The sequence below is a fragment of the Nothobranchius furzeri genome, chromosome 19 (genome assembly GCF_043380555.1).
Source record: "Nothobranchius furzeri strain GRZ-AD chromosome 19, NfurGRZ-RIMD1, whole genome shotgun sequence".
Lineage (NCBI taxonomy): Eukaryota > Metazoa > Chordata > Actinopteri > Cyprinodontiformes > Nothobranchiidae > Nothobranchius > Nothobranchius furzeri.
Genome location: NC_091759.1, coordinates 22,411,431 through 22,432,768, shown reverse-complemented (window position 1 = coordinate 22,432,768; position 21,338 = coordinate 22,411,431). Strand labels below are relative to the sequence as shown.

The 21,338-nt window shown below is 41.7% G+C and overlaps 6 non-coding genes across 6 annotated transcripts; all 6 read right to left on the bottom strand.

Moving 5' to 3' along the window:
• Positions 1-5,383: 5,383 nt before the first annotated feature.
• Positions 5,384-5,548, bottom strand: LOC129164643 (U1 spliceosomal RNA). The gene has a single exon (XR_008564170.1). It is a non-coding gene; the product is annotated as a U1 spliceosomal RNA (small nuclear RNA).
• An 886-nt stretch (positions 5,549-6,434) lies between these two features.
• On the bottom strand, positions 6,435-6,625 carry LOC129164658 (U2 spliceosomal RNA). Its single transcript, XR_008564183.2, has one exon. It is a non-coding gene; the product is annotated as a U2 spliceosomal RNA (small nuclear RNA).
• Positions 6,626-8,432: 1,807 nt separating this feature from the next.
• On the bottom strand, positions 8,433-8,597 carry LOC129164639 (U1 spliceosomal RNA). The gene has a single exon (XR_008564166.1). It is a non-coding gene; the product is annotated as a U1 spliceosomal RNA (small nuclear RNA).
• Positions 8,598-9,484: 887 nt separating this feature from the next.
• LOC129164653 (U2 spliceosomal RNA) lies at positions 9,485-9,675 on the bottom strand. The gene has a single exon (XR_008564180.2). It is a non-coding gene; the product is annotated as a U2 spliceosomal RNA (small nuclear RNA).
• Positions 9,676-14,230: 4,555 nt separating this feature from the next.
• Positions 14,231-14,395, bottom strand: LOC129164641 (U1 spliceosomal RNA). Its single transcript, XR_008564168.1, has one exon. It is a non-coding gene; the product is annotated as a U1 spliceosomal RNA (small nuclear RNA).
• A 4,145-nt stretch (positions 14,396-18,540) lies between these two features.
• On the bottom strand, positions 18,541-18,731 carry LOC129164649 (U2 spliceosomal RNA). Its single transcript, XR_008564176.2, has one exon. It is a non-coding gene; the product is annotated as a U2 spliceosomal RNA (small nuclear RNA).
• Positions 18,732-21,338: the final 2,607 nt, after the last annotated feature.

Here is a 21,338-nt window from a genome sequence, read left to right as displayed (position 1 = left end):
GAGAACAACCACCACAGCGATGATGGCGACGCTCATTCCAGCAGGATTTTCTGTTCGGAAACAAAGAGAACATTTATTTTAATGTTTTAATACTGTGGCAAGTGGTAGTCGTGATAAAGGAGTAAATGGTTAAAAAGGTGGTTGTTACAACGCTACCCCCCCCCCCCCCCCCCAGGGAAGGTTAGAAGGCCCGTAGGCAATAAAAAAAATCACAGAGGGAACAGATGATACAGTTGCAATAAAACAACTCTTTATTAAAATATCTAAACTAAAAACATGCTGTTGGAGCTTAAGAGCTCAGAGTTCACTAGTGGTTGCCCTGGCAACCAGGCGTCCAACGCCTAACAACTAGTTAACGCAAATCGTGCATGCGGAACAAATCCATACAAACAGAACAGCAGTGAGGAGTCTTCTGGGCCCACAACCGGCTCTGGAGATGAGATTGGTCATGGCGAGATGGAGCAACAGGAGGGTCAGTGCACCGCCGCCAAACGCTCCGCTACTCCGGGTGGCACCGCTGCGGGCAAAGCTGAATGTAATAGCGGCTCTCGGCGCACAGACGGGCAGCCACAGGTCGTAGCGCGGCTGAGTCGGATCAGCCTTAATACGGCTGCCACACACACACACACACACACACACACACACACACACACACACACACACACACACACACACACACACACACACACACACACACACACACACACACACACACACACACACACACACACACACACACACACACACACACACACAACTGATTGGGAGTACCTGGTGCAGTTTGGCAACTTAACAGCAAATGCAGCACCAGTAATCGCTGCTTGCAGTTGGGGTTTCCCATTACCCCAGCACCTGAAGTGCCATACCAAAGCTGTCCTGCTGAAAGAGCAGGCAGCTGCCTTTTATTAGATGACTCACCCCACCCTGCAATAACTCTGTGAGCCACCTGGCTCCTTACTGGGATGGGGCCAGACGAGATCGGTCTGTCCCATCACAATACGATGATTGAACACCAGCGCCACCAAAACGCACAAATGTGGCAACATTTTGAGCCGAGTCAAACATAACCGTCATAAAGATTCCTAAACATAAGTCCTTAATTCCCCTTTTCTTATATTAAACAGGAAGAGAAACTAAACAAACCATAAAGTCTGTCCCTCACCATCGTTGTTTCTGATTCCAGTTTTCCCAAAGTTTGTTCTGATCTGAGTATTATCCAGTTTGGTGACAAAATCCCTTTTGAGGTTATGGGGTGATGGTGACAGGAGTTAAGTGCTCGCCCCGTAATCAGAAGGTTGCAGGTTTGAGTCTTTCTCAGTCTGTCGCTGGTATTGTGTCCTTGGCACACTTAACCCACCTTGCCTGCTGGTGGTGTTCGGAAGTAACCGGTGGCACCAGCGCTCAGCCCCGCCTCTGTCAGTGCACCCCAGGGCAGCTGTGGCTACATCATCATCCCCACCAGCGTGTGAATGTGTGTGTGAAAGGGTGAATGACTGATTGTGTGGTGAAGCATCTTGGGGACTCTAGAAGGCGCTGTATCAAATACAGGCCATTTACCATTTCATTTTAAGGTTAAGAAGATGCTCTTATTAGATACTTTCTGATATTTTAACAATATTTCAACACAAGGTGTCATCAAAATCCATTTTCAGTCAATAAAATCAGGAACTTCATAACTGATCACTCTCACATCTATTCCCAGTGTTTTTATGTTCGTCATTGCTCCAAGAACTGGTTATTGGGTGTCAAAAAGACCAAATAATGTAAAGTGAAACTTCACCTTTACTTTGCAGAAACCTCTTAGCAGCATTTAAACACATCTCCAGCCACTGAAGGCAGTCTGTGGTCAGCAAATTCTTCCAATATCCGTTTTATTTTTATTCCACTCTTCTTTGATGATTTCAGCTTGAGGGTTAGAAGCAATCCACGTCTCGGTCTCCGTATCAAAAGAAAGGAAGTTTTCTCCATTATAGGCGTATCTTTTAAAACCATCAACCCTTCCAGTCTCATCATCCCAATCACAGCCAAAACTCAGCTGGATGACCGAAGCACCTGGTAAAAAAAAAACAACTACAGACAATTACATGAAACCAAACAGTGGTGATTTTGCCAAACGACAATTTCCCGGCTGAATCTAGATTCCTCTGACTGAGAAGGTTGCTTGGCTAGATTTACCAGGAGAGCCTTTTCCTTGTTTCATTTTATCTTAGTTCAGAATCTCATCTTTCTTATTTAACCCATGTAATCTACAGTGTTTCAACAATATTAAGCAGCAACAGTGGCGGTTTTACCATTAGGCATAGGTCGGCGGCCGCCTGGGGCTCCCTTATGTTGGGGGCCCCCTAGCCCTGACTGCTGGCACCCCTCTGTTAATGCCACAATGGACTATTCCTTTAAAACAGGAAGTGATGGTAGTCATTCCACTCCAATCCAGCTGGTGGCGGTAATGCAAATGCAAATTGTTGTTTGCCAAGTGCCATAAGAGCACAAATAAGAAGAGAAGAGGCGGGAGCGTTCGTAACAAACTTGAAGCGGTGGTGAAAACATGAAGCATGAAACTGAGTTATCCTCGTGGCTTTAAAAAAGCTTTTATCTTCACTTCCAAAAGTGACGTCGTCTTTCTAAACATTAGGGCTGGGGGTAAACGATTATTTTTAAAACGATTATTCTGACGATTATTTTATCGAATAGTCGACTATTCTAATGACTATTAAGACAATTAATCTAATGATTATTTTTCTATTGCACAGTTAATAAAAACCAAAAAATCTCTTAATAAATTCCTCAAAAAAAGTGATAAATTGTTACTGTAAGAGAATAAACACTACAGGCCTTCCATTTTGTATAACACTGCGTTTATTGTGTTGCGGTTGGTTATGTTCTGGTGACGTGTAGAACTTGGGAGAGCAGGCTGCTGCCTGAGAGGTGGTTGAAGATGGAGTGTCTCTATGCTGCTTTGTTTTGGTCACTTATGTGCGTGAGGCGAGTGGTGTTACGACTCTTCCTGGGGAGTTGGGCACGTGTGCAAAAAGGAAGGGAAAATAACGGGATTTAAAAGTTAAAATGATGATCAGGTTTATTTACAACTACAAAAAAATCATAAACCTTTCCATGCTTTTGTTCTTTTTTAAACACAGAAACAGTTTTGTTTACCTGTTTTGTAGCTACAGTTTCGCCGACGGCTGCCGGCTTCTTCAGGCTGACGCTGATGGTGGCGCGTCACTTCCTTCTCCGTTTATCTGCGGGCAGTAGAGGACGTTGTCGCCCTCTACTGCCCGCTCTCCCCTCTCCGACGATGCAGCTGGACAAAAATTGCGAGTCATCTACGAAATCCCATGCAAACTCTGCAATAAAACATACATAGGAGAAACCGGACGCCAACTCAACACACGAACAATAGAACACAGAAAGGAGTGCGAGAAAGAGGCAAATCGTAAACACACAAGAGCAGCAAAAGAAGAAGCAGAAAGTACAATAAAGAAGTCAGCCGTAACAGATCATTGCATAAGAGAAAACCATGTAATGGACCGGGACAACACACGAATCATAACCACCGAACAACAAAAATACAAAAGATGGATCAAGGAAGAAATCGAGATAAGGAGACGTGGATGTGGGACCATGAACAGGGACGACGGAGTTTACACGCTGGACCACGCATGGGACTGCATCGTCGGAGAGGGGAGAGCGGGCAGTAGAGGGCGACAACGTCCTCTACTGCCCGCAGATAAACGGAGAAGGAAGTGACGCGCCACCATCAGCGTCAGCCTGAAGAAGCCGGCAGCCGTCGGCGAAACTGTAGCTACAAACAGGTAAACAAAACTGTTTCTGTGTTTAAAAAATAACAAAAGCATGGAATTAGAACCACGACACAGTAAGAACACACCTAAGATAAACCTTTCCATCTGCAGGTTGGGAATAATAAAACTAATTCAGCCTGTGGGGAATTAAAACAAAAGTACAAAAAAGTAGGGATGTCCCACTGGGCAAAGATTACAGGGTTACAGCGCATCTGACCACGGAAGTTGTTGTCCGTTGCCGGGAGACGAAGGCAGGCAACACAGGAAAAGAATCTAGTAGTGGACGGACGTTGTTCCGGGTCTTCGGAATTTGGCGGAGATGTTAGTGAAGGCGGAGAAGAGGCGAACTAGAGGAAAAACAGGCAGATTCCTCCTCTACTTACAAACTCCTGGGGATGCAACAAGTGGGCGCGGTGTGTCGACTTCCGGATCTGACGTCGACAAATTTTTAGAATCGAGCCGTCGACGTCGTCGAGGCTTCGCTACAGCCCTACTCATCACAGATGTCAGGAGTTTCTCAAAGTACGCCACACAGCATTTTAAATGGGTAAAGGCCAGGGATCTTCAGATAGTTAGTTGACCTCCAAGCAAACTTGGCCATGAAAGAACTGTCTGCCAGGACTGAACCGTCCTCATTCTGGCTCCAAATGGTTCCTGAGACAGCTTTCTCACGTCTAAAGAAAGTAGCCCTGTACATTCTGACCATGTTTGGTTCCACCACAACTGTGAGGCAGCGTTCTCCACAATGAACATTATAAAAAACAAATATCGTTCTAGCCTCACCAGTGAGCATCTCCACACATGCATGAGGATGGCTCTGTCTCCATTCAAGCCCAGGTTCAAAATGTTGGCAGGACAAGCAAGAGCTCACTTCTCTCACTAAGTAAAAATGTGGAAAACATGAACCTAAATATATGTTCAGTTATTACATGTGTGCAGAGTCGCATTTTTTAAATCGTTTTAAGACTTTTTAGTTCGCACGTGAAGAGGAAAAATGTAAAAATTAAGCTTTTTCTACATTTATTGTATTCTGAAGTTAGTAGTTTGTGAAGATTCAGTTGCCATGTCTTATTTTCTTGTTGACATTTTTTTCTACTTTTATTTAGTAAATGAGAGAACATTCCAAATAAGAAATCATTTACATGTTCAACACTTTAAGTGTCAAAAGTATTTGAATTACACTGAAGTATTTCTGATTTGATATGCAAATTAATAATGCAGATGTTGCTAAAACTGCTAGGATACTTAAATACATGTCACACTATTGTAGGTCGGACATTATGATCTTTCGGACCTTGGGCTAAAAATATTCTTTCTGACTGGAACTTTTTAAATAGTATTAGTGTACCCCTGCTATAAATGATGATGCTCAACATCTGATGAAGGAAATAAAGTGACAGCTTGATTCAATATGAACTTGGCCTGCTGAAAAACCCAGAATATTTTGTAATTGGTGCTGGATTATAGGACGTTAACCCAGACTACCAGCAAACCACGAGGAACTGCTTCATCAACTCCATCCAAACATCAACCTGATGGTAGAATAACTGTTTTTTGTTATTTTTTTCTTTTGTACAAGTCATCAGGGGAGAGCGCGAACGCAGTCCCCCACTACCAGAAATTATGCAGTCGAGATTCCCACATTTGGGGAATTCGCAGGGGTCAGCACAACACAGAGTGCAATGGCTGAGCCTCACCCTGGGTGAACCACCTTCTTGATCATGGTATCTCCCCTGCCAGGTAAGTATGAGTTGTTCAACTCACGCATGGGGACCTCTTTCCCTCACATGCTGCTCTGACTCCTGGTGCCAGTGAAAACACAATAAAAGGAGCAGCTTTACAGGTTTATTATATAAAAGGAGCAGATACACAAAGGCTGACCCAGACTGTCAACCTTTAGTAACATTTCATTTTAAAAGTTCATCTCATCATTCCCATGATGCAATGCTGCACTTGTGCACAAAAGGCTAACAGAAACATATCACATGTTAGCCATATATACGCTACCAGAAGTGACCAACAACCACACGGTGTTCAGATGAAACAAGGCGGAGTCACAGCAACGTTAAACTCTGTGGTTCACATCAGAAATGTAGAGAAAATAATACAAAACCAACCTCACATCAGCTTCTCTGCTAGCGTTGATGCTACTTCCTGCTTCTCTGCACGGTCTGCTGCTGCCACCTGCTGGCCAGTAGTGGGAACAGTCCTGGTTGGTTCTTAGAGGGATTTAAATCTGCAAGAGAGTAAAACAAGACTTTAAAATAATGTCTGAATATCTAACAAGTGGCTAATATGAAAACATCTCCATAAAAATCAAACAAAAAGAAGCTCTAACTTTACTACAGGCTGTAGAAACAACTCTGTCGACCTCTAGCTGAGAGAAAAACAAACTGCAGATGTTAACAGTTGAATCAAAGCTCCAGACTGTCCACACACAGAGCAGTAGGGGCGGGGAAGAGGGTGAATCAGACTCAGACACACAGCAGAGAACATGAAAAGCCCAGAATAAGTTAAACTTGGTGCTGGATTATAGGATGTTAATCCAGAATACCAGCATGCCACGAGGAACTGTTACATCAACCCCGGGAATCTCACTGTAAAGTAACTGATATTTAATTTTTTTACATAGAGTGGGGGTGCACCGTTCCTGGAGGTACTGCAATACCAGGTCGATGCATGGAGTGGACGGAGCAAGCCCCTATTCCATCTCCCTGCTCCAAAAATCAATTTAATATATGGTCCCCGGATAGGGGACGTATCAGATATTAAACTGATAAGAACAGATACTACACTTGATCTTAGCCAAAAGGCCGAGAAGCGATACCACAAAAGGTCTGAGGACAGGACGTCATTCCGCTCATTGTCATTCTGACTCACGGTTAAAAATACATCATTACATTTAAACTCATAACGAAACCGCGTAAATGCCGTTTTAACAGCGTTACACGATCCAGTGTGTTGTTGATGTAAACTGCGGAAAAAATAATGAAGTTACAAAACGCGGCTTTGCTTCCGGGTCACGCGGTACACTTTGGTCCAATAAGAAACAAACGAAAGTCAAAAGCGATTCACTTTCTTCACATTTATTTTAAGTTAAGACTCAGACGTTTAACATGTGAACTGTATTCTGACGCAATCTTTGAAATGGAATAAAAATGTACTGTAACTTCATTTATGAGCGAGTTAGGGAAAAGAAACATGGTTAGTTTGGGTGGACCTCGTTAAACGAATAAAAACAACAAAAACAAGGATTCTGTCGTTAAAATAAGTTCTAAATAATATTTATGACGAAGACGTATTTACCACCTCGCCTGCTCCGACAGCACCACTCAAACATCCCTCGCTTATTGTGTTACTATTGCCGTTTTATTGTCTTGAATAAAAAAGAACAATCACATTTAAACTTACACTATTGAACGAAGCGTGAACGCACCTCAACTCGAATTGGGGACGCCCTACGTGAATAAACCTATTTAAACTTATTTCACCACTTATTCTTGTTTCCTGCGGTTAGTTAAGTCATTCAGAAGTAAAAACGGGACATAAAGTTTTTTTAAGTGTCTCAAAGTACGCCACACAGCATTTTAAATGGGTAAATGCCAGGGATCTTCAGATGGAGTTAGTTGACCTCCAAGCAAACTTGGCCATGAAAGAACTGTCTGCCAGGACTGACCCGTCCTCATTCTGGCTCCAAATGGTTCCTGAGACAGCTTTCTCACGTCTAAAGAAAGTAGCCCTGTACATTCTGACCATGTTTGGTTCCACCACAACTGTGAGGCAGCGTTCTCCACAATGAACATTATAAAAAACAAATATCGTTCTAGGCTCACCAATGAGCATCTCCACACATGCATGAGGATGGCTCTGTCTCCATTCAAGCCCAGGTTCAAAATGTTGGCAGGACAAGCAAGAGCTCCCTTCTCTCACTAAGTAAAAATGTGGAAAACATGAACCTAAATATATGTTCAGTTATTACATGTGTGCAGAGTCACATTTTTTAAATCGTTTTAAGACTTTTTAGTTTGCACGTGAAGAGGAAAAATGTAAAAATTAAGCTTTTTCTACATTTATTGTATTCTGAAGTTAGTAGCTTGTGAAGATTCAGTTGCCATGTCTTATTTTCTTGTTGACATTTTTTTCTATTTTTATTTAGTAAATGAGAGAACATTCCAAATAAGAAATCATTTACATGTTCAACACTTTAAGTGTCAAAAGTATTTGAATTACACTGAAGTATTTCTGATTTGATACGCAAATTAATAATGCAGATGTTGCTAAAACTGCTAGGATACTTAAATACATGTCACACTATTGTAGGTCGGACATTATGATCTTTTGGACCTTGGGCAAAAAAATATTCTTTCTGACTGGACCTTTTTAAATAGTATTTGTGTACCCCTGCTATAAATGATAATGCTCAACATCTGATGAAGGAAATAAAGTGACAGCTTGATTCAATATGAACTTGTCCTGCTGAATAACTCAGAATATGTTGTATTTGGTGCTGGATTATAGGATGTTAATCCAGAATACCAGCAAGCCACGAGGAACTGCTTAATCAACTCCATCAGCACATCAAGTGATGTTAGAATAGATGACAAATAATAACTTTGCTTTTGTACAAGTCATCAGGGGAGAGCGCGAACGCAGTCCCCCACTACCAGAAATTATGCAGTCGAGATTCCCACATTTGGGGAATTCGCAGGGGTCAGCACAACACAGAGTGCAATGGCTGAGCCTCACCCTGGGTGAACCACCTTCTTGATCATGGTATCTCCCCTGCCAGGTAAGTATGAGTTGTTCAACTCACGCATGGGGACCTCTTTCCCTCACATGCTGCTCTGACTCCTGGTGCCAGTGAAAACACAATAAAAGGAGCAGCTTTACAGGTTTATTATATAAAAGGAGCAGATACACAAAGGCTGACCCAGACTGTCAACCTTTAGTAACATTTCATTTTAAAAGTTCATCTCATCATTCCCATGATGCAATGCTGCATTTGTGCACAAAAGGCTAACAGAAACATATCACATGTTAGCCATATATACGCTACCAGAAGTGACCAACAACCACACGGTGTTCAGATGAAACAAGGCGGAGTCACAGCAACGTTAAACTCTGTGGTTCACATCAGAAATGTAGAGAAAATAATACAAAACCAACCTCACATCAGCTTCTCTGCTAGCGTTGATGCTACTTCCTGCTTCTCTGCACGGTCTGCTGCTGCCACCTGCTGGCCAGTAGTGGGAACAGTCCTGGTTGTTTCTTAGAGGGATTTAAATCTGCAAGAGAGTAAAACAAGACTTTAAAATAATGTCTGAATATCTAACAAGTGGCTAATATGAAAACATCTCCATAAAAATCAAACAAAAAGAAGCTCTAACTTTACTACAGGCTGTAGAAACAACTCTGTCGACCTCTAGCTGAGAGAAAAACAAACTGCAGATGTTCACAGTTGAATCAAAGCTCCAGACTGTCCACACACAGAGCAGTAGGGGCGGGGAAGAGGGTGAATCAGACTCAGACACACAGCAGAGAACATGAAAAGCCCAGAATATGTTATACTTGGTGCTGGATTATAGGATGTTAATCCAGAATACCAGCATGCCACGAGGAACTGTTACATCAACCCCGGGATTCTCAATGTAAACTCACTAATATTTGTTCTTTTTTTCATAGAGTGGGGGTGCACCGTTCCTGGAGGTACTGCAATACCAGGTCGATGCGTGGAGTGGACGGAGCAAGCCCCTATTCCATCTCCCTGCTCCAAAAATCAATTTAATATATGGTCCCCGGATAGGGGACGTATCAGATATTAAACTGATAAGAACAGATACTACACTTGATCTTAGCCAAAAGGCCGAGAAGCGATACCACAAAAGGTCTGAGGACAGGACGTCATTCCGCTCATTGTCATTCTGACTCACGGTTAAAAATACATCATTACATTTAAACTCATAACGAAACCGCGTAAATGCCGTTTTAACAGCGTTACACGATCCAGTGTGTTGTTGATGTAAACTGCGGAAAAAATAATGAAGTTACAAAACGCGGCTTTGCTTCCGGGTCACGCGGTACACTTTGGTCCAATAAGAAACAAACGAAAGTCAAAAGCGATTCACTTTCTTCACATTTATTTTAAGTTAAGACTCAGACGTTTAACATGTGAACTGTATTCTGACGCAATCTTTGAAATGGAATAAAAATGTACTGTAACTTCATTTATGAGCGAGTTAGGGAAAAGAAACATGGTTAGTTTGGGTGGACCTCGTTAAACGAATAAAAACAACAAAAACAAGGATTCTGTCGTTAAAATAAGTTCTAAATAATATTTATGACGAAGACGTATTTACCACCTCTCCTGCTCCAACAGCACCACTCAAACATCCCTCGCTTATTGTGTTACTATTGCCGTTTTATTGTCTTGAATAAAAAAGAACAATCACATTTAAACTTACAACATTGAACGAAGCGTGAACGCACCTCAACTCGAATTGGGGACGCCCTACGTGAATAAACCTATTTAAACTTATTTCACCACTTATTCTTGTTTCCTGCGGTTAGTTAAGTCGTTCAGAAGTAAAAACGGGACATAAAGTTTTTTTAAGTGTCTCAAAGTACGCCACACAGCATTTTAAATGGGTAAATGCCAGGGATCTTCAGATGGAGTTAGTTGACCTCCAAGCAAACTTGGCCATGAAAGAACTGTCTGCCAGGACTGACCCGTCCTCATTCTGGCTCCAAATGGTTCCTGAGACAGCTTTCTCACGTCTAAAGAAAGTAGCCCTGTACATTCTGACCATGTTTGGTTCCACCACAACTGTGAGGCAGCGTTCTCCACAATGAACATTATAAAAAACAAATATCGTTCTAGCCTCACCAGTGAGCATCTCCACACATGCATGAGGATGGCTCTGTCTCCATTCAAGCCCAGGTTCAAAATGTTGGCAGGACAAGCAAGAGCTCACTTCTCTCACCAAGTAAAAATGTGGAAAACATGAACCTAAATATATGTTCAGTTATTACATGTGTGCAGAGTCACATTTTTTAAATCGTTTTAAGACTTTTTAGTTCGCACGTGAAGAGGAAAAATGTAAAAATTAAGCTTTTTCTACATTTATTGTATTCTGAAGTTAGTAGTTTGTGAAGATTCAGTTGCCATGTCTTATTTTCTTGTTGACATTTTTTTCTACTTTTATTTAGTAAATGAGAGAACATTCCAAATAAGAAATCATTTACATGTTGAACACTTTAAGTATCAAAAGTATTTGAATTACACTGAAGTATTTCTGATTTGATACGCAAATTAATAATGCAGATGTTGCTAAAACTAGGATACTTAAATACATGTCACACTATTGTAGGTCGGACATTATGATCTTTCGGACCATGGCCTAAAAATATTCTTTCTGACTGGAACTTTTTAAATAGTATTTGTGTACCCCTGCTATAAATGATGATGCTCAACATCTGATGAAGGGAAATAAAGTGACAGCTTGATTCAATATGAACTTGTCCTGCTGAAAAACCCAGAATATGTTATATTTGATGCTGGATTAGGGCTGGGCGATATGACGATTTTAGAACGTTTTATGATCTACACATCTGACGGTCTGTCATTTTTGAGAGACCGTTTTATCACGATTCACCGCTCTGCTGTTGAATTTCTGCCTCTGAATGAAAAGGAAACTTACCCCAGGCGAATGACACGCCTTTGTTTGCCCCCTAACCAATCAGAGTGAGTCATAGTAATATATTAGTGCCCCGCTTGTTTTCACCTGTGTGTGAACAAACATGGCTTCGGCCGCGGCTGAGAGCGACAACGAGGTTTTCGTTCCGAAGAGGAACGCCTCGTCCATTATATGGAACTGGTTTGGTTTTTCACCAGATGACAAAGAGCAACGAAACGTCATTTACAAGGAGAGCGTCAAGGCAAGTGATGGCAACACCACAAACTTGTTTAATCACTTAAAAAGAAGGCATCCCAAACAATACAATGAGAGCCAGCTGGCAGCTAAAGCTAAAAAGCCTGCGGCTGCAGCGGCTAGCGCTTCTTCCAGGCAGCAAACGCTAACATAAACACACAAAACTCACTCCCTACGACAGAGACAGCAGACGATGGAACAGCGTGACCGATGCAGTGACGTACCACTTGGTAAAAGATTTGTGTCCCGTGCGAACAGTAGAAGGAGTGGGATTTAAGAAAATGATTAAAACATTGGATTTGCGCTACGAGTTTTGCAGCCGCAAGTATTTTTCGAACACCACCATTCCACGCATGTACACTGAATGCAAAGTGAGAGTTGCAGAAAATATTCAGAATGTGCAGTTTTTTGCTACCACAAGCGATCTGTGGTCCAGCCGCACATCAGAGCCGTACTTGAGCTTAACCATCCACTACATGAGCAACTGGGAGCTACATAGTGCAACACTGCAAACAACCTACTTTCCAGAAGACCACACAGGAGAGCACATCGCAGCGGGTCTGAGAGAGGCTCTTGAAACGTGGGGCCTTAAAGAGGAAAACATGACCTGCATGACAACAGACAGTGGATCTAACATGGTGAAGGCCCTGGACCTGAATGGCTGGACACGACTGCCATGCTTTGGCCACAGATTACATCTTGCAATAGGTGGGTTTATTAGTAAATAATCAGTTTTAAATAATCATCGTTATTTACAATATTTTTTTCTCACAATTTTAAAGTGTAAATGTGTAAAAAATAAACTCAACATTTGTGTTATAAACTGTTTTCAAATAGTTGTCTGAACACGTTTATTTTTTTAAATTATTTGTTTCAGAAAATGGTTCCAGAGATCCCCCGATTGAAAGAGCAACCTCAGTTTGCAAGAAAGTGGTCAGCACGTTTTCCCTTAGTTGGAAAAAGAAACGAGCTCTCACGGATGCCCAAGCAAGCATGAATCTACCCCAGCAGAAGCTGAAAACAGAATCACCAACTCGATGGGGTTCCAGATTAGCAATGATTGAGAGAATACTTCAGCAGGAGAAGGCCATCTCTCATGTCCTCAAGTCCGACAAGAAAACAAAACATGTGGCTCCCACCTGGCAAGACCTTGATGTCATGGACTCTATTAAGAAAGCCCTAGGACCACTCCGAGACTTCACTGATGCACTTTCTGGGGAGGATTACGTCAGTGCCTCCTATGTGAAGCCTGTCCTGCATCTGCTACATAACAATCTTCTGAAACCAGAGGACGATGACACAGAGCTGACAGCACAGATAAAAACATCCATAGTCAACTACCTCACAGAAAAGTACCAGGATCCTGTCACTGATGCTCTGTTAGACATGGCATCTCTTGTCGATCCCAGATTTAAAACCCAGTACATAAACACCACAAAGAAAGAGCAGAGGCTGAGCAGAGCTGTGGCTGAGCTGGAGTCTCTGCTGACTCTTGAATCAGAGCACCCGGTGCCCTCTACCTCCTCTACATCACAAAGCCAAAGCCCTGAAGCACAGCCAGCAAAGAAAGCAAGAAAGTCTTTGGCCTGCTTTTTCAAAACTGCAGCAGTTCCCTCAACATCCACTGAAGAACCCACACTGAGAGAACTGATTGAAAAGGAACTGCAGGCCTACTTGTCCACACCCAATGTGGATAGTGAAATGAATCCACTTGAATGGTGGAAGGCCCATGAGGTCTTTTTTCCAAAAGTGAGTCAGCTTGCTCAGAAGTATCTTTGCATCCCTGCAACAAGTTCTCCCTCTGAGCGAGTGTTTAGCACTGGTGGCAATATTGTCACATGCCAAAGGGCAGCCCTTAAACCAGACAAGGTGGACAAACTCATCTTCCTGGCTAAAAACCTGTGACTTGTTTTGTTTTAGTTTTGCTTGGATTGATGGAAGAATAATTTTCTTCACAACGTTACTCCAGTGTTAGAAATGCTTACACAACGTTAACTCTGTTCCATTTTATTAAGAAACTTTTTGTGTGCCTGTTTAGTTCATCAGTATTTTGAACAAGTTAATGTTTGCACAATATGTTTGCAATTGACATGTTTGCACTTTAAATGTTTACCATTTTAATTTGTTAAGTTACTTGAAAAACGAGAAACTGATTTTTGTAATTGTTTCTCTCAGGACTTTTATCATCACTGGTGTGTTTAAAATATAAGTGTGTTGGCACTGAGTTGATTATCCCTAATTGGAATAAATGTTTATTTATTCAATGTTTCTCTTCTTTAATATGCAATTGAAGTTATGCTATTCATGGATAAAAAATCATGATAAAATATTGGAAAAATCGTGATATTCTATTTTTGCCATATCGCCCAGCCCTATGCTGGATTATAGGATGTTAATCCAGAATACCAGCAAGCCACGAAGAATTGTTTCATCAACTCCATCTGAACATCAACCTAGCACTAGAATAGCTGATTTTGTTAATATTTCTTTTGAACAAGTCATCAGGGGAGAGCGCGAACGCAGTCCCCCACTACCAGAAATTATGCAGTCGAGATTCCCACATTTGGGGAATTCGCAGGGGTCAGCACAACACAGAGTGCAATGGCTGAGCCTCACCCTGGGTGAACCACCTTCTTGATCATGGTATCTCCCCTGCCAGGTAAGTATGAGTTGTTCAGCTCACGCATGGGGACCTCTTTCCCTCACATGCTGCTCTGACTCCTGGTGCCAGTGAAAACACAATAAAAGGAGCAGCTTTACAGGTTTATTATATAAAAGGAGCAGATACACAAAGGCTGACCCAGGCTGTCAACCTTTATTAACATTTTATTTTAAAAGTTCATCTCATCATTCCCATAATGCAATGCTGCATTTGTGCACAAAAGGCTAACAGAAACATATCACATGTTAGCCATATATACGCTACCAGAAGTGACCAACAACCACACGGTGTTCAGATGAAACAAGGCGGAGTCACAGCAACGTTAAACTCTGTGGTTCACATCAGAAATGTAGAGAAAATAATACAAAACCAACCTCAGATCAGCTTCTCTGCTAGCGTTGATGCTACTTCCTGGTTCTCTGCACGGTCTGCTGCTGCCACCTGCTGGCCAGTAGTGGGAACAGTCCTGGTTGGTTCTTAGAGGGATTTAAAGTGCATGTCAAGTGTGCCTCAGAGTCTTACCCCACCCACGTATCAATTTTGAAAACTGCAACATTAGTAGGCGTTGCCTGGAGGACCGAGAGGGCGGAGCCGTGGCAGTGACGAAGAGACGGCTAACTAGACGAAGCTAGCTCCCTTCACTCTGAGCAGTCATTAGAAGTGGAGGACGTTTCTCCCCCTCCTTACCCAGACACTCGAGAAGAAAGGGACCAAGTCTATTTGGAGGAGACAAGCGGACATGAGCCTTATTGTTTTGAGCTTGTGAGTTGCCTGAAATTACTGGAACCGACTCAACAGACCCATCTCTGAACGTAAGTAGCCGTTAGCCATAGCATTGGATTAGCTGCAGGGTTTGTCTCCATGGCCCCAAAAAGCTAGTATTCAGCATGTTTTAGAGATTTATCTGCATCAACACACCTGGTTTTAATCAGCAACAAACAGCTGAGCTGCTTAACAGCTTATCTAACCTGTTAAAGCAGGAAAATCCACTGAAACGTGCTGGATAGCAGCTCTCCAGGAGATCTGGGCTCAAGCTAGTCTGCTGCATAAAGTTATGAAAATATACCATGAGAAAATTATTCTGTAATGTGTTCAGCCCATTAAAACTGCCCTGATTTCATTATTTATTTACTGATACTAGCTGCTCTTGGTTGCAGGTGATCCTCTGGTGTCTGCAGCTGGTCTCCTGCTGATGTCGTCGGGATCAGGAACTTCCAGAAGAATGTGCCTTTCAATGACTCTTTCCCCCTTATTTGTTATATTAATTAAATAAATCTCAATTTATATATTTCCTGTTTTTGTTCATGTCCATAAATACTTAAACATGCTTGAAATTAAAACGAGCTTTTAACAGTGAGGTGCTAGTTTAGTTCATCACAATAGAGCTAGTTAAACATGCGACAATGTGATAATTCAATTAATGTAATTTATAAATATCCATTAAAATATCAAAACTGGAATCAAAATGAGATATTTGGCAGCACAAAAAACTTGTCAAACACAATATTTATTATAATAATTGTAGGCAGACAGGAGACAGAGCTGATGGAGGTTCTCAGTCATCGAAGGATGGCTGAAGGCTTTCCAGGAACAGGAGATGTGGTGTTGTCTCTTCTCTCTCTATTCTGCCAGATGAGCTGATAGGTTACAGGTGTGTGAGGACATCCTCATGCTGTCATATCCAGATGACAGAGTTATCAGGTGATCAGCCAGGCTAATGATGAGATGCAGAAAGAAAACAAATCATGCAGAAAGAAAACAAATCCAGGACAGTGTACAGTAATAAAAATAATATGTGGTGTTGCTTACCTTATGTGCTCTTATAGAGTTATTAACGTGTGCCTGCCTCATGGTGTAGAGTCCATATTTTGCTGAGTGTCCTGCAGTAATGCAGGTTATTAGTTAATTTACTTTTGATAGCAAAAACAAAATATTTAATTTAAAAGTTATTTACCAGGTGAATCAGCTCACACGTCACCACCTGGTGGTGACCACCAAGTGTCACAGGGCCAGAATCAGTAGCCTCCTTCATGATGTAATCACATACTTATTTAATTGTTAATATCTTAAAAATTCAGAAATGTTTTAATTTTTTTTTACCTTGAACAGTTCACTGAGCTTGCACTGTCACTGAGGTGGAAGCTGGAATCAACAGCAGACACCTCACACCGTGGTCTTTTCAGGAGGTGTGGATGCTCTGGGACCTTCTGGAAGATGAATTTCTGTCATGGTCCCTGTGTCACAAGACACTGAGGCTGTGAGCTCTATAAAAAACAAAGAAGCAGCACATTTATGAACGTTTAAAAGAGCATAAAATCACGTGTAACAATCTGTAAAACAAATTAAAACTAGAAGGTAATAAAATGTTTACATAGAAGATTATTAAAAATAATTCACCTTTGCTACGGGTAACACCACGTCAGCCTGGACAAGTGCATTCTTGCAGATTACTAAATCAGTCTGACAGCCAGTGTCTTGGGTAGATTTAGCCTGAAAAAAAATAGAAGCACATTGATGTTTATAAAGTCAGATAAAATACAAAAGAAACTGTCCCATATAGGCGCTTTATAACATTCCTAGTGTGTGATGTTATTATAAAGTAAAAGTCAGTCACATATGATGTGGAGACCCTGAAATGCGACCTCCTGAACAGAATTCCTCACGGAACCGGGTCACGCTGTGCTGGATTTCACGCTGTAATGATGTCTGTCAACTAGTGCTGCGTCAGTTTAGAGTCACTGTTGCTGAATTACCGACTGACACAAAAACAACCCGAATTTTCTCTGAGCCTGACAGTCATGTGGACCGTTTTGTCGGCCAGGGCTTCGAGATATGTTCCGATTCGCCGCTGATTCTAACCTTACATCCCGTTCCACATTTTGTGAACTTGACAAAATAGCCCGAAGGCAGTGCAGACTGATATTAGCTAAATGGAGTGAACCACGTCTCTCAAACTTTGCATTTAGGTAGGAAATTGTCTTTAGAAGATGTTAAAACTTTTATTTAGCTTACTCACCTCAGACTGTAGCCCGTCATGGTGGGGGAGCAGAGTCGGTGGGCTGTATCTAAATCGCGGAAGAGCCACGGTGGGCACAGCCTCCCTCTTGGAACGGAGACGTGCAGAATCGCGGGTAAAATGCTGGTTGCAAACTACAGCACCAGGCGGGAGCTGAATCTTTTCCAGACACGCAACCACTGGCGCCTAATTTCTAAGTCCAGCGGAAAGGAGTGCAACCCGACAGAGCTCCGCAACCATACTACACTACACCATCTCACCATGCTAACACGATATGGAGCACTAAACCCGAACTACTTTCCTAATTACACTAACAGCCAAACAGTAACTAAACTACAATATCCAACAGCCAAGCTAACACTAAATAAGTATGTATAACACTAAAAGCTATGCTAAAGACTAGGATATGCTAATGCTATATGCTAATGCTGAACTACGGCTAGCCTCCTACACTCTCATGCAAATCCAACTCCCAACTCGCCACAAGGCGTGGCCGAGACTCCCGATGCTTTTATAACGTTGACACAGAGCTGCTACGTAGTACTCTACTGGATTACGTAGTATCTTACTCTTTAGCCATTGGCTAAAATTTATTCAAAATGAGTCAAATTCTATGTTTTAAGCTGAAGGTGGAGCTATACTGTGGTATTTAGGCAGAATTTTTAATTTTTTAAGAAAATGCACCAAAATGCTAAAATAATGAATACACACATTTAAAACACTATTAGACACTCATTTATACAGTTCATCAGCAAAAAAAAGTTAATTTAGACGTTACTTGCTCTTTAAATCTGCAAGAGAGTAAAACAAGACTTTAAAATAATGTCTAAATATCTAACAAGTGGCTAATATGAAAACATCTCCATAAAAATCAAACAAAAAGAAGCTCTAACTTTACTACAGGCTGTAGAAACAACTCTGTCGACCTCTAGCTGAGAGAAAAACAAACTGCAGATGTTAACAGTTGAATCAAAGCTCCAGACTATCCACACACAGAGCAGTAGGGGCGGGGAAGAGGGTGAATCAGACTCAGACACACAGCAGAGAACATGAAAAGCCCAGAATATGTTATACTTGGTGCTGGATTGGTAATCTCACTGTAAAGGAACTGATATTTAATTTTTTTACATAGAGAGGGGGTGCACCGTTCCTGGAGGTACTGCAATACCAGGTCGATGCGTGGAGTGGACGGAGCAAGCCCCTATTCCATCTCCCTGCTCCAAAAATCAATTTAATATATGGTCCCCGGATAGGGGACGTATCAGATATTAAACTGATAAGAACAGATACTACACTTGATCTTAGCCAAAAGGCCGAGAAGCGATACCACAAAAGGTCTGAGGACAGGACGTCATTCCGCTCATTGTCATTCTGACTCACGGTTAAAAATACATCATTACATTTAAACTCATAACGAAACCGCGTAAATGCCGTTTTAACAGCGTTACACGATCCAGTGTGTTGTTGATGTAAACTGCGGAAAAAATAATGAAGTTACAAAACGCGGCTTTGCTTCCGGGTCACGCGGTACACTTTGGTCCAATAAGAAACAAACGAAAGTCAAAAGCGATTCACTTTCTTCACATTTATTTTAAGTTAAGACTCAGACGTTTAACATGTGAACTGTATTCTGACGCAATCTTTGAAATGGAATAAAACTGTACTGTAACTTCATTTATGAGCGAGTTAGGGAAAAGAAACATGGTTAGTTTGGGTGGACCTCGTTAAACGAATAAAAACAACAAAAACAAGGATTCTGCCGTTAAAATAAGTTCTAAATAATATTTATGACGAAGACGTATTTACCACCTCGCCTGCTCCGACAGCACCACTCAAACATCCCTCGCTTATTGTGTTACTATTGCCGTTTTATTGTCTTGAATAAAAAAGAACAATCACATTTGAACTTATTGAACAAAGCGTGAACGCACCTCAACTCGACTTGGGGACGCCCAACGTGAATAAACCTATTTAAACTTATTTCACCACTTATTCTTGTTTCCTGCGGTTAGTTAAGTCGTTCAGAAGTAAAAACGGGACGTAACGTTTTTTAAGTGTCTCCACCCGCAGCTGCGGCCTAGCATAGCCTCACCTCACCTGCAGACAGCACGGCGTCTTGAACAAAATAACTTTTGTCCCTCTTCGTTAGAATAATTGTAAAAAGCAATGACATTATTAAACGTTAACGCTACTGCAAAACAGGAAAAGTCATGAAATAAAGTCGATATAAACTTACTAATGTCGTGTTCTTCACGTGGAGTCTAGCCCGACGAAATGACCGCCGTTGTCATATGCGCATGCGCAGACTTAATTACTTTTTTCTTACCACGCAAACAATAGACCCTTTTACTACCTTCGTCATCAAAAGTTGCGCGCGCAGCCTGGCAACGAGAGTGAAGGCTTCCTCATTCACACTCGATACTAAAACAGCCTTTTAAACCCTTTGTTTTGAAGTTCTGAGCACATAAAAATGTCGGGTTGTTGCGTGTATGGATGCCAGAATCGCTCCTCTTCAAGCAGTGGACTGAAACTTTACAGAATTCCGAAGTTCTACATTTTTCCTGCTCAGGTCTTTCCATGCACATGCCTGAGATGTAACTGCAGCCTTTTCTGTTTTTCCCATCCTAACACAAAGCTCAACTTTGAATAAAATTGCTGCAGCATGACCCAAGTCTGGAACATCAAAATGACAGCATTAAATTTATACGCTTCATTTCATTCAATTAACATTTCATTCTAATTCATCTGTATTTTCCCACTGCATATTAGTATAAACTGTATTTCTCTAAAATTAACACGATTGTACTCTGAGCACGCTAAAAAAAAGAAACCTATGCTATACTCACCCTGCCATGCAGGTACAGTTGGCTGTGAAGACGTAGTTATCTGGTTTGTTTACTATGACCCAAGCCTCGTACGTAGCAGTCTTGTGTCCTTGTCTTTGGCTAGGAAGGACTTCTGCCTTCAAGACGCAAAACTCAGAGTCTATGTGGTGATATTTTACTTTCTGTACGTGGCCACAGACAACATAGTTGTATGCATCTAACCATTTGTATGCCCGTAGCTTCTCACGTGTGTACTTACTGGGCCTCTCCACTAAAAACGTATATATACCGGGCCACTGGATATCTGGCCACACACCTACATCTTCCACCCATTCCATAATGCCACAGGGATCCGGGAGTCTGTTGCCATTCGTTAAAGTGAGTTTAATAATATAACATTCATGATTTGCCGGTGATAACCCCGCAGCGTAGCTTGATAAAGCCTGAAACAACGCCATTCTCTGTTGCCAAGCTGCGCGTGCATTCTCGCTGACGTCATATTGTTTACAAACAGTAAAAGGGTCTATATTTAAAATCTGAAAAAAACTAAAATAAACATATTTAATTAATTTGAAAGTAAACGTCACACCGATAATTCAAGTCAACTTCATTCTTTAATTTTAATATAACTAACTCAGGGCTGACTTCGTGCGCTTTCACGTGACGCCACACCCCAATTTCTCACGATGAAAAAAAGCTAGTCTGCCCAACATATTGGCATTGCTACTGGACACACTCCCCGTAGCTACAGCGCAACCAGACCCGTTTTAGATGAACCTTTTAGATGAGTGAAAAAGAAAATCTCACTCCAAGACTCCTGTAAAAGTTAGCCGCCTTGCCAACATGTGGGCTTCATGATCACAGCTAGGTTAACTGGTGTGCAGCAGCCAAACGCTGATCAAACTTTTTGGCAAATCACTTGTTAAACTCTACAAAGCCAGGGAGTGAGAATGAATTGTGTTTCTGCTAGATTCATTCAATTTAACTCAATGGGTATCGTCCCCAACTCATGCCAGGGGTCACACCCTGGACCTGGTTATCTCTCATGAACCTTGTGACTTTGCCTCCTGTGTTCTCTGACCACTCTCCTATACTCTGTGATGTTAC